At 41.7% G+C, this 12,733-nt stretch overlaps 1 protein-coding gene across 3 annotated transcripts in view; it reads right to left on the bottom strand.

Moving 5' to 3' along the window:
* Positions 1-12,733, bottom strand: part of LOC120867013 (aminopeptidase O (putative)) — a 418,141-nt gene that overhangs the window by 78,618 nt on the left and 326,790 nt on the right. The window lies entirely within an intron of this gene.

The following is a 12,733-nucleotide window of genomic DNA, read 5'->3' as shown; positions in this document are numbered from 1 at the left end:
CGCTGGGCGGGGGCGGGGCCTGCCTTAAAGGTATAGGCGGCCGCGCCTCCCTCCCCGCAGGTCGCCTCCGCCCCCACCCCCGCCGGCGTGCCGGCTATTTTATTGTTCTCTTCGCAAACATCTTTCTTCTCCGCGCGCGGGCCCGCGCCCTCCCTGGCGCTGGTGGACCCCGGCGCGCGCGCTTACCTTTCCAGTCCCACCCATGCGGGACCTGGGGTACCCGCGAAAGGGCTTCTCGGCCGCGGTGGGAGCAGAAGTGCTACCCGCCGGCCGGCGAAAGGGCTTCGCGGGAGAAGCGCCCTCACCGCCGCCGCCAGCCTGAACTCGCTCTGCGAGTCAGAAACCCAAGTGTTCAGATGCCCTTCGCGGAGGGAGAGGAACTTTCCTAATGGAGTTTCCTCTGGGAATGAATTAGACGCCATTAAGTTGACGTTTTTCAGTGCCCCCTCCGGACTCCGGGGAGGAGGCAGGTGACCTCCTGGGGGAGAAGCCGCGAGCGCGTGAAAGGCAAACTCCGAGCTCCGCCCGCGGGTGGCGGGAGCTGACGCGCTCTTGTTGAGCGCGGCCGGCGGTGCACTCGCCCGGCTTTCGCCCCCCGCCTCCCCCCCCGCCAAAGCTACTAGTAGAATTTAAGAAGGGGACAATAGTTTTTCAAAAATAGGGGTAAAGTTTCCACTTGGTTTAGAAAAGTGTACGATACCCTCATTTTTTCCCGCCGACCCCCCAAAAGGCTTTCTTGCCATCCTCAGCTGCTGAGCCAGCCTTGGGGGGCGGGGGGGGTGGGGGGGTGAGTGCTTGGGGAGAAGAGTCGGGTCGCACTCGCGTTTGCTGATCTTGACCATTCCTTTAACTTTATCGCATTTCTCTAAAGAATATCTCTCTTGCTCTCTCTTTATTGCTACTCCATCCTTCTTTCAAGATCAAAAGCTTTAGATCAAAGCCAAGATCAAACTCACTACTTTAAATAGAAGCAACTTTGCCATGGAGTATTTTACACAAAGGGGAGCTACTTAATGGAGACATCAGAGTAGAAAACTTCATTTTATCCCTTCATCCCATATTCATAACTGAACTACTTAAAATTACACTGATGATGCATTTCTGTTTCCTAAAACAAACAACAGTTCTGCTCAAATGGGAGATTCTTGACTTGTGTTTGTGTTTCCCGGAATTAAAAAAAAAGCCTACAGAGCGTTAAATCGACATATTAACCATTATTGGCTAAGTGCTATGAAATGCATGCTCATTTGCTAAAGATTTTTCAAAGTGTTATCGAATCTTTTTATACATGATGTACAACCATCACATACAATGTTTGTACTGTAAAAGAAATGCATAAAAATAACATAGCATGCAAGTCTCAAATGCACATACATAGGCAGGTAAAAATTACAAATGATAAAGTGGATTATGTAATTGTAGAGCTGCTTAATTTAAAATGGAAATAAAACTTTGAACTATTTAAGCGTTCATGCTACTAAAAACAGTTCCAGAATCAATAGAAATCTATCACCGACCGACATTTCCATCTACCCAGTAGAAGTTTTTTCCTTGGGAATTCACTGTCCCTAAAAACCCTGATACCAGCAGTTCAATATTGATGTACAGTGCCATGCCTAAATGGACCTTTCTTAAGTGTCCTCTTGGTTGATTTAGCAACAATTAAAAAATATGCAGTCTTAGAAGAAACAAAGCCAAAGTAAATTCCAACAATTCAGCAGCAGGAGGAAAGGTAACTATTGCAAATTAAACCTTATACATACTTGTATAAAAATTTGCTGTTACAGCTGGGTAGTTAGTAATTAAAAGCCTTCTCCCCTTATAATTTTCATCTGGTTGTGGTCTCAAATACACACACACTCACACACACAATGATCATTCCTCATTCTAAAAATCCCACTGAGCCACTGGAAAGATCTTAGGAACTGAGACCTGGGAACCCCCGCTTGCTGCCATTGACAGTCTTCTTTAAACTTCCTAGCACCCAGTTCACAGAGAACCTAACAGCTTCTTGCACAAGCTGAGCAAAAACAAGCATCCTACTGTTACTCTGCTCTTCTAGGGCTTTGAGTGGGTAGCCACACCTGTGATGCATTCTAAGTGCCTACTCCCTTGACTCCTTCTTTGTCCTCTCCCCCTCCCCAAACCCAATCCATCCTCAGCAAAGAAACCAGAATGATATTTACAAAGGTAGTTCAAATGGTACCTTCTTTGCCTGGCTGGCTTCTACTTATTCTCCAGTTCTAGGTTTAAGCAACGCTTCTCCAGAAAGGTCTTTCCTTACTCCCTAATCCAAATTATGTCATCCTGCTATGTTTCTAATAGATCCTATTTATTTCCTTTAAAGTAATTATCTTTTATGGATATTTAAAACCTTTTATTAAGAGACTTTATTTTTTAGGAAAATCAGATTTGTGCAGATATCACAAAGGTCCTGTATGCAAACATAAATCACAGTTTCCTTTATTAGTAGTATCTTGCATCAGTGAGAGAATTTGTTACAGTTAATGAACCAATATACATTTGATACATTATTAAGTAAAGTCCAGGGAATGGCAATCCACTCCAGTACTCTTGCCTGGAGAATCCCATGGACAGAGGAGCCTGGTGGGCTACCGTTCATGGGGTCACAAAGAGTCGGACACGACTGAACGACTAACATTACTGTAGTTTACATTAGAATTCACTCCTGTACAGTACAGTTCTATTATAATAATTTTTATTACTTTATTGAATGTCTGTTTCCCTGATTGGATTTCAACATCCAGGAAGAAAGAGATCTGTCTCTTCTCTTACTGATCTTTATCCAGTCACTAAAAATACTGCCTGGCACATAGTAGATACATGCTCAATAAATGTATTAAGTGAATGGAAATTCTCCAGGCCAGAATACTAGAGCGGGTAGCCTTTCCCTCCTCCAGGGGATCTTCTCAACCCAGGGATCAAAACCAGGTCTGTCAAGGAAGTTCTACTACAGTTCTACTATAACAATTTTTACTAATTTATCAAATGTCTGTTTCCCTGATTAGATTTCAATGTCCAATGTAGGAATAAATGGCATATGAAATTTCATTGGGGAGAATCTTAAGATGAAGGTCTTTCTAATTAAGTCCTTTTTGTTTCTCTACTAAAATATCTTATTTTGTAAAGAAAACAGAATTGTGCGTTTTTAAAAAGGAGACACCATGGGGCATCAATAACACTGCCAGGGTATTTCTAAAATGATGCTTTAAAAAAATTACAAATGGGAAATAAAAGTTTCAAATTCCCTCGTATATTAATCACTAAAGTTGTATTCCAAAATGGTGGTAGGAACTGAATTTAATCTTGAATGACATATTTCATGACACTGGGAAAATATTAATTCTTTTTGATCATGTTTAATATAACCTCAACACATTTCTTCTTTTGTCCACCTAAACCTACCTTGCTTCATGAGCAGGTCCTAGGGAAGGTAGGATGTGGAGAAACTTGAAGACTATTTTTTAAAAATTTAAATTCTTGTAGTTGAGGATGAATGCTCTAATAATTATCTTTGAAAATGTGGTGAAAGTACTTGAAAGCTATCTTTTAAAAACAAATGTTTTCTGTTTGAATTACGTTTTTAAAGATTATTTGTCTAGTAGAGATGCAAGTTTTGAAAAAAACTTGTTTTCTGAAACTTTCTTGTCAAAGCAGTTTATAATAGCTGAAGACAATTTCAGAAGCCGAGAAAAATGCCATTGCTTTAAAATAAAAGCATTTAGTTAACCGAGTGGCTGGGGATTACTTTCAGAAGGAAACCCTTTTTTTTTTTTTAGTTGAGAGGAAACGATTCCTTTCAACGGAAAATGATGGTGATAACCAGTTTCATAACCGCCTTGCGATGAGGTGCAGTCCAGACGAATGAGGAGCAGCATGCCCTCCTAGGCAAGCAGAAGGCAGAGAGGGCAAACCAGGGGAGCCCTTTAATTAAATCAAATAGCTTCAGACTGCAGATTACACTCCCATGGGCACTACACTACACTTCCATCCACTAGAAGTCAAAGGGCCTTTTAGTACCAAGCAAGGGAGAAAGGTCCAGAAGCTTTTGCTGGCTACAGAAGGACCCTACAGTCAACATATGCTCAGGGTAAATTAAAAGGTAAGAGACTACACGTCTGGAAATAAAATCAAGGTTAGTTTAAGTTGCAAATAATGACAAGCAAGGATTAGGGGCTAAGTTATCCTATGTTTATGTCTTTAAATTTTGCTCTATCGTTTTAAAATGTAACATTCCTTTATGATACCTTTTCTTAAAATTTGACTGCTTGACTTTAGAAAAATTATAATTCATATTATTGCCTGTTTTGTCCCTGTATTAGAACGAATGCCTAATTTCTTTCTAAAGAGGACTGCCAAATGAACTTCTCAGTGGAAGTCCTTATAAAGCATAGTTTTCAAAAAAGGAGAGCTATCCCAAAAGTGCTTTGCAGTGACCTGGCTAACAGAATCTCTTTCTCTTAGTAACCATATTCCTGAATTCACTGTTGCTCAGAAGTTTCTACGAGCTTGTCTGAGGAAGCATACTCAGTTCTTCCATTTCTTGATCCTCTCTGAATGAAGCATTAGCTATAAACTATTGGCTCCCCAACACCAATCCATTCTGAAGGAGATCAGCCCTGGGATTTCTTTGGAGGAATGATGCTAAAGCTGAAACTCCAATACTTTGGCCACCTCATGCGAAGAGTTGACTCAATGGAAAAGACTCTGATGCTGGGAGGGATTGGGGGCAGGAGGAGAAGGGGACGACCGAGGATGAGATGGCTGGATGGCATCACTAATTCGATGGACGTGAGTCTGAGTGAACTCTGGGAGTTGATGATGGACAGGGAGGACTGGTGTGCTGCAATTCATGGGGCCACAAAGAGTCGGACACGACTGAGCGACTGAACTGAACTGAACTGATTGGCTCCCCAAAGAAACATACACCACGGTGCACAGCCCCTCGCAAACCAATGGTCAGGAGGTTCACAGAGTTGGCTGAAACTCAAACTCTGACCCAGGATAGTCGGAGATTTTCTGAGGTGAAGGCAGACCACCACACAGCTGGCATGGGATGCAGCATCCTGGCGCTGTGGGAAATTCCTCTTATTGCATTATGTTCTGGGAAGAAGCCATCAACCTTTATTGAGATCCATTATAAAAAACAGCCCATAAAATCCATCACGGTGTTTACCGTAAGGATGGTTTTAGAGGGTTGTTTATTACATTAAATAGAAATTTTCTGTGAGGACCCACAGGAAAAACTTCCCCTTAGTATCAACAACAGGAATAGTTGGACTTAGGCAACTGGTTTGGTTTACCTCATGAATACTGCAAATTTATCCCTTTTCCTTCTTCTAGAAAGCTCTGTGACCCAACTTTAAGGCAGCCATAGGAACTTCAGGGGATATATATTGTATGCTAATATAATTTTTGGCCCCATATTATTTTCCTAACATTATTTTCATGTTGCTTCAGTTTTCTTACTTTAACTTACTTTTATCATTTTATATTTTGCTTTCCAAGAGTTTGCTTACTTCTGTTTTGGACAAGAAGGAATATAAATAAATAAAATATTGGGGGTTTATTTATCTTTCTTTCACTTTCTTTTTTGGAGGGAGAAAGAGGGGTCTGAAAAAAATTTTATGGTTCTAATATTTTGCTCCATTAACAACACTTAGCAGTGAATTAAGTATAGAAGGTAAGGACATATGATTAACCCTTCTTATAAAAATTGAGCAAAAAAACTGTTAAAAAATAAAGCCCAAAACAAATATATTATACAAACATCACAGAGGACTGATATAAAAAATGTTAACCAACCAAGTATTTTATCACTTTTGATTGATATCAAAACCAGAGGAACATATAGACCGGTTATTCATTTAACAAACATACTGAGTTTGCCTACTGCAAAGCATAACACTGGACTTTGTGAATACAAAAATGAATAAGACTCCACCCTGTTCTCAGGAGACTAGTATGACCAGGCAGTAAGGCGACATGGCAAAAGTGCCCAGACAGCCTGTCTGGGTTTGAATCCAGACTCTGCCACATATTAGCTCTATGACCTCTTTAGGCCTCTTTCTCATAGAGTTGAGAAGATCAAATGACAAGTGCAATGTGCTTACCAGAGGAGGCAGTTGTTACTTATCAAAGTCTAGACTACTGGAAGTAAGAAGCAACACAACATCACTAAAAGCTGGGGGAAAGTGACCTGAAGACAAAAAAAAAAGTGCTGAAGTATTACATGTACCAGAGACCACGGAACCTCAGAACTGGTAGAAAGAACCAGAGCGGTCAGTTTTGTACAGGATTAAGTTTACAAAGCACTTCCCACATACAGACTGTTCTGTTTGTTTCTCACACTGTCCCATCTTCAGGATGAAGAGAATGAGTCTTAAGGAAGTATAATGGCTTTACTTTCTCACATTGTGTGGCCTTAGATCTCCTGGATGGAAATGTAGTGTTCTTTCTATGCCAGCAGGAGACCTCGGGGAACATCTTGCCTGATTTTAAGATATATGCTTATGTATGTGTGCTTAGTCACTCAGTTGTGTCTAACTCTTTGCGACCCCATGGACTGCAGCCCGCCAGGTTCCTCTGTCCATGGGGATTCTCCACCAAAAACACTAGAGTGGGTTGCCACGCCTTCCTCCCCAGGATCTTCCCAACCCAAGGACTGAACTCAGGTCTCCCACATTGCAGGCAGATTCTTTACCAGCTGAGCCACAAGGGAAGATATCTGTTTATTCGAGAATAAACCATAAATTAAACATGTAGATTAAAACACAGCCTGTAAAATATAATCCTATTCCATAAAGGTCTAGGGAACAGACATTATAGAAAATAGATATTAGTATATTGCCCTCGGTATACGTGTATGACTGCAATTCTTTACAGGTGCTTAACATTCATGGCTGTGAGGATCACAATAAACTGTGGAAAACTCTTCAAGAGATGGGAATACCAGACCACCTGACTTGCCTCCTGAGAAATCTGTATGCAGGTCAAGAAGCAACAGAACTGGACATAGAACAACAGACTGGTTCCAAATAGGAAAAGGAGTACGTCAAGGCTGTATATTGTCACCCTGCTTATTTAACTTATATGCAGAGTACATAATGAGAAATGCTGGGCTAGATGAAGCACAAGCTGGAATCAAGATTGCCGGAGAAATATCAATAACCTCAGATATGCAGATGACACCACCCTTATGACAGAAAGCAAAGAATTAAAGAGCCTCTTGATGAAAGTGAAAGAGGAGAGTGAAAAAGTTGGCTTAAAGCTCAGCATTCAGAAAACTAAGATCATGGCATCTGGTCCCATCACTTCAAGGCAAATAGATGGGGAAATAGTGGAAACAGTGTCAGACTTTATTTTTGGGGGCTCCAAAATCACTGCAGATGGTGACTATAGCCATGACATTAAAAGACGATTACTCCTTGGAAGGAGAGTTATGACTAACCTAGACAGCATATTAAAAAGCAAAGACATTACTTTGCCAACAAAGGTCCGTCTAGTCAAGGCTATGGTTTTTCCAGTGGTCATGTATGAATGTGAGAGTTGGACTATAAAGAAACCTGAGTAACGAAGAATTGATGCTTTTGAACTGTGGTGTTGCAGAAGACTCTTTAGAGTCCCTTTGACTGCAAGGAGATCCATCCAGGCCATCCTAAAGGAAATCAGTCTTGGGTGTTCATTCTATGCTGAAGCTGAAACTCCAATACTATGGCCACTTGATTTGAAGAGCTGATTCACTTGCAAAGACCCCGATGCTGGGATAGATGGAAGGTGGGAGGAGAAGGGGACAACAGAGAATGAGATGGTTGGATGGCACCACCGATTCCACAGGCATGAGTTTGGGTAAACTTCAGGAGTTGGTGATGGACAGGGAGGCCTGGCTTGCTGCAGTCCATAGGGTCACAAAGAGTCGGACACGACCGAGCGACTGAGCTGAACTAAACTGAACATTCTTGGACACAATAATCTTAAAGAGTTTCACAAATGAAATATAAAATTATGTAGGAGTGGTATCAGATCAATGGTTACCAACTCCTGACTGCTCATTAGAATCACCAGGACAGTTTACAAAGCCTAATGCCCAGGAGGCACTCCAGACCACTGTGAAAGTGGGCCCCAGGCACACAGGGCCCCCTCCCTCACCGGGACTCCAGTGTGTAACCTATGTTGAGAACCACTGGTTTGGATCATTTTAATGATGACCTATCTCTAATAAGTTACTATGAAGAAATTCCAGGTGTTTGGGAGACATCTAAATTTCAAGGTCAATGCCACAGAGGATACCACCTATTGTGTTCTATTACAATAAGTCCCGTTGGGCAGATGGCAAACACATAGCTGGACAGGATGGGCTGTCTGGCTGACCCAGGGTAGCATTTCCTGTAGCTTACTCTTAGGGGTAAACTTCGGGGCAAGATTAGTTAAGCACGTGCACGTGCGCATGCGCGCACGCACACACACACACACACACACACACACACACACACACACACCAACCACACAACACACAAGAATTAAAAAGAAGTAGAAGATCTCAACAGTACCCCAAGGAAGGCAAAAATGGATGGATGTTTGACATTTTAATTTTTTTCATGTTCCTCATATGATTCTGGATCCTGACTGAAAACAGCATACGTCCTTATCTTCAGGGACCCTGATTTCAGGGCTGACCTCGAATTCTGTACACATGAGGTGGTATATTTCCCACGCATCCCCTGTGAACAATGTTCTGATCATGCTGATGGCTGCCACCCATTCCCTTGGAATGTATAAGTATTTGGAAGATTGTTGCATAGGATTTGAGGATAGTGGAAAAGACCAATAGAAGAGACCCTTTGCTGTGTGCAAAAACTATTTCACACAGGAAGCAACCCAGGTAGACTTCCTTGAGCCTTGGGCACCATGCTTTAACCAAATGGACTTCCTTGTTTAGAAAAGACACACTACATTGATATTACAGGAAAACTATTCTGAAAAAATGCTTTATTGGTTATTATTTATTTAGGCTCTGCCACGTGGCTTACAGGATCTTACAGATCTTACAGTTCCTCAACCATGGATTGAACCCAGGCTCCAGCAGTGAAAGTGCCAAGTCCTAACCATTGGAGGGCCAGGGAATTCCCATGATACCAGTTACTCATTTAAAACACAAACATATATGTTAATACTTCACTAGTTTGAAAAGCAAACAGTCATGTCTAGGTCCCTTTGGTTACCCCCTAAAACGGAATGGGTGTGGTATCTGTAAGTGCATGCGTATGGAGTACCCATGCTCCTTAGAGTCTGTGGCCCTTGGCATGTCTATTTTTCTTTTGTCAATATTTCTATTTTTAAAAATCTTGGCACTCACACTGGGTTGCCTATCATCTGGCCTCCCAAAGGAACCCAATGAAATCACAATTTGCAAATGACAGGAATGGGCATAAATCATCCTGCCTTTATTAAGAAGTAGGAACACACACACACACACACACACACACACACACACGGGAGAGTAAAATCCATCACAATTTAGGAGGTGGGGGGCCTGTCCCAAATGTAAATAATACATGAGAAAAAGCTATTTTCCACAATGTTTGTTCACCAAACATTTAGATCCATCTAAGAGATGTTCTGGAAAAATAATGGGAGGGGCCAGAATTAATTGGCTGCTAATCTCTTTATTTTTTAAAGGATGTTTCCTCCAGCGGTGGATTAAATCAATATTTAATGCTACATAGGCCCAGCTGTGTCCATATTAGGAAAGCCCGAGCTCACATCTCTCTCTGTCTCTCTCTCTCCCTCCCTTTGCTCTGCTTCCACCCCCTGCATGTGTAGGTGGCAGAGTAGGAGCCGGGGAATGTGAACTTGATCCAGCATTGATCAGCCAAGCAGCAAACTTGCATTGTTCTTTAGATACCAAACATAAATTCTTTCTAGTAGGGATAAACCCAGCCATTCTGCACACAACACAGCTTTTGTGCCCAGTAGTATGAGATGGAAAAGAACCACAAAGAACATTGGAGCTTTATTAGACTCATCATAAACATCTCCTAATACACAGAATTTAAAAATCCACCCTGCACATTTATATTCATATTAATATTGGGTATCTTAGAATCTCTTAAACCTAACAATCTTGTGGTCATTTGATTGTTTTTATAATGGATTTCAATTTACAGTTTTTTTTTTTTCAGTTTATAGTTTAAATACTATGGTCTATTTTAGCTTTGCCTTCTATTTGAGCACTTCTTATTTCATTGCCTTGCTCTCAGGTTCACGGGCACTGGATCATGCTAATATACAACCAAATATGCTATTGCTAATTTTTGGTGCTGGCTTGTGAATGTGGCTTAAGTATTTCTGTACAAAGCCATGTGTAACGGGAAGTACACAGTTGAGAATTTAGACTCCTCCAATGGGTCCATCCATTCCTGCCATCTCTATGGCATACAACCCCTATAAAACAGAGATAATGCCATCTGCCTTGCAGAGCTGTGTTGAGAATGCAATGAGATGGTGAAGTCAACAAATAGACTAGTTAATGCTAATTCCTTTTCTCTTTCTCCTCAGAACCTAAGTGGTGGCTCAGACAGTCAAGAATCCGCCTGCAATGCGGGAGACCTGGGTTTGATCCCTGGGTTGGGAAGATCCCCTGGAGGAGGGAAAGGCTACCCGCTTCAGTATTCTTACCTGGAGAATCCCCATGGGCAGAGGAGCCTAGTGGGCTGCAGTCCATGGGGTCACAAAGAATCGGACATGACTAGCGACTAAGCACAGCACAGCACACAACCTTTCAGAGATCTTAAAATAACTGAGTTGTGACCGCCTAATAAAAAGCCTCATTCGACCACCACACAGACACAATGCCACTGGACACAGCCTGGGAGATATGACCCATCTCAGCCACCACAAACGAGTGCCTGTCTCTTCCCAAAGGACTGCTGGACTCAATGGAGCAAGTTCTCTTTCTCATAGGCCTGATTCTAAAGGAGATCATTCTGTTTCTGACCCCACCTCACTTAAAACAATAAGCCCACTGTTGTTACAGGAAGACCATAAAATGAAATTTGATATTTCTACATTCTTCTCTGAAGATACCAGCCTGACCAGGTGCTAGATGCGAAAACATCTTAAAATCCTAGTAGCAGATACATACATTTAAAACCAGCAATAATGTGATAATTAAGAACTTGGGCTTTTAAGTTAGACAGATTTCCTTTTCCTCATCCATAACATGCATGTAATAATGATGTCAATAAGGCTGACATCAGGTGAGAGAGCTGTGACTAGAAGAAGCATACAGCAATTGTATATGCTATGTATAAGAAACTGAGCATCGTACTCAATAAAATGCACTGACTCAATAAAATGATAGCCCTTTTTTCATTCTGGATATTCTAATACATAATATACCCCAGTGTTTTGGGGGAGGGGAGAACAAAAAATACAGTTCTACAGGGGGCTCAGACGGTAAAGAATCTGCCTGCAATGCAGGAGACTTCGGTTCGATCTCTGGGTTGGGAAGATTCCCTGGAGAAGGGAATGGCTACCCACTCCAGTACTCTGGCCTGGAGAATTCCATGGACAGAGCAGCCTGACGGGCTACAGTCCATGGGGTCACAAAGAGTCGGATACGACTAAGTGACTTTCACTCTCACAGGGAGTTATACAACCTATATATTCTTTGATTTACCCATTTACAGTTTAATTCACTAAAAGTATGCCAAAACCAGGAAGACATCTCTCAATTACAAAATCAATGCAGTAACAAAGAAATACAATTTGAGGAGGAGAGAACCAGTGAGAACTCAGGAGGCAACTTTGTAATAAATACAACCAAGAAGAGTCTTAAAGAGAATGTGTCTATGGCTGGCCACATGGGATATGAAGCTTCAGCATGCACAGTTGAGGGGAGAGGGAGCAAGCACAGAGGGAAGAGGAGATGGAGTCCTTGAAACAGAGGCTGAAGGAGCCGCTGGACCTAGGGAGCGACTTCTCTGCAGGGTAGTGGGCAGCAGGGTTGGAAGGACTCTCTCCAGGCTGGCCGCATTGTCACTTGCTGCCCTGAAGTCTCTGTCCCCAATTCTGATGTCTTGATTCTGAACTACCTCCCATGCATTTTCATGCCAATAAAGTTGCTAAAATTAAGAACTGAATTGTGACTCTTTGCGGCATAAATAATGTCATCTTATAAAGCCGGGGCTAATAACAACCAGGATGCCCTTAACGCTTTTAAGAAAAACCATCTGATCTATGATGCCCTCGACGTGGTTTGAAATTTCCCTCGGCCTACAAAGGAAAATATTTTTAGCATGTAGCACAGTTTGAAACAGACACATAAACGCACTGAAAATATAATTTTAGGAAAGCATCTGGGTTTGATCATTTCTTGTTTTACCTCAACACTGAATAGGTTCTATTTTCTCAATATAAGAAACACGACAACATTCCGCTAGAAACTATGCAGCAATCACTGTAGCAATTTCTCATAAATATTTCATTACTGGCTCTGTTTTTATTTTTAAAGTGGCAAATACTCTAATGGTTTAACTATAAAAGCAGCATAAAAATGAAGTGTGCCTTCTGGAGCATTTGCCCCCAGTGTTTTCCGCTCTTTCAAAAAGCAACTTAGAACTCACTGGATGATTTTTCCCAAGATCATTTGGACAATGAACGTATACCAGTATTTATGTCTCAAAATGTATCCTAGAAATAGTTGCCATGG

The sequence above is a fragment of the Oryx dammah genome, unplaced genomic scaffold (assembly GCF_014754425.2).
Source record: "Oryx dammah isolate SB20612 unplaced genomic scaffold, SCBI_Odam_1.1 HiC_scaffold_1, whole genome shotgun sequence".
Taxonomy (NCBI): domain Eukaryota; kingdom Metazoa; phylum Chordata; class Mammalia; order Artiodactyla; family Bovidae; genus Oryx; species Oryx dammah.
Note: the sequence above shows the minus strand (reverse complement) of the source record. Positions and strands in the feature narration are given on the sequence as shown.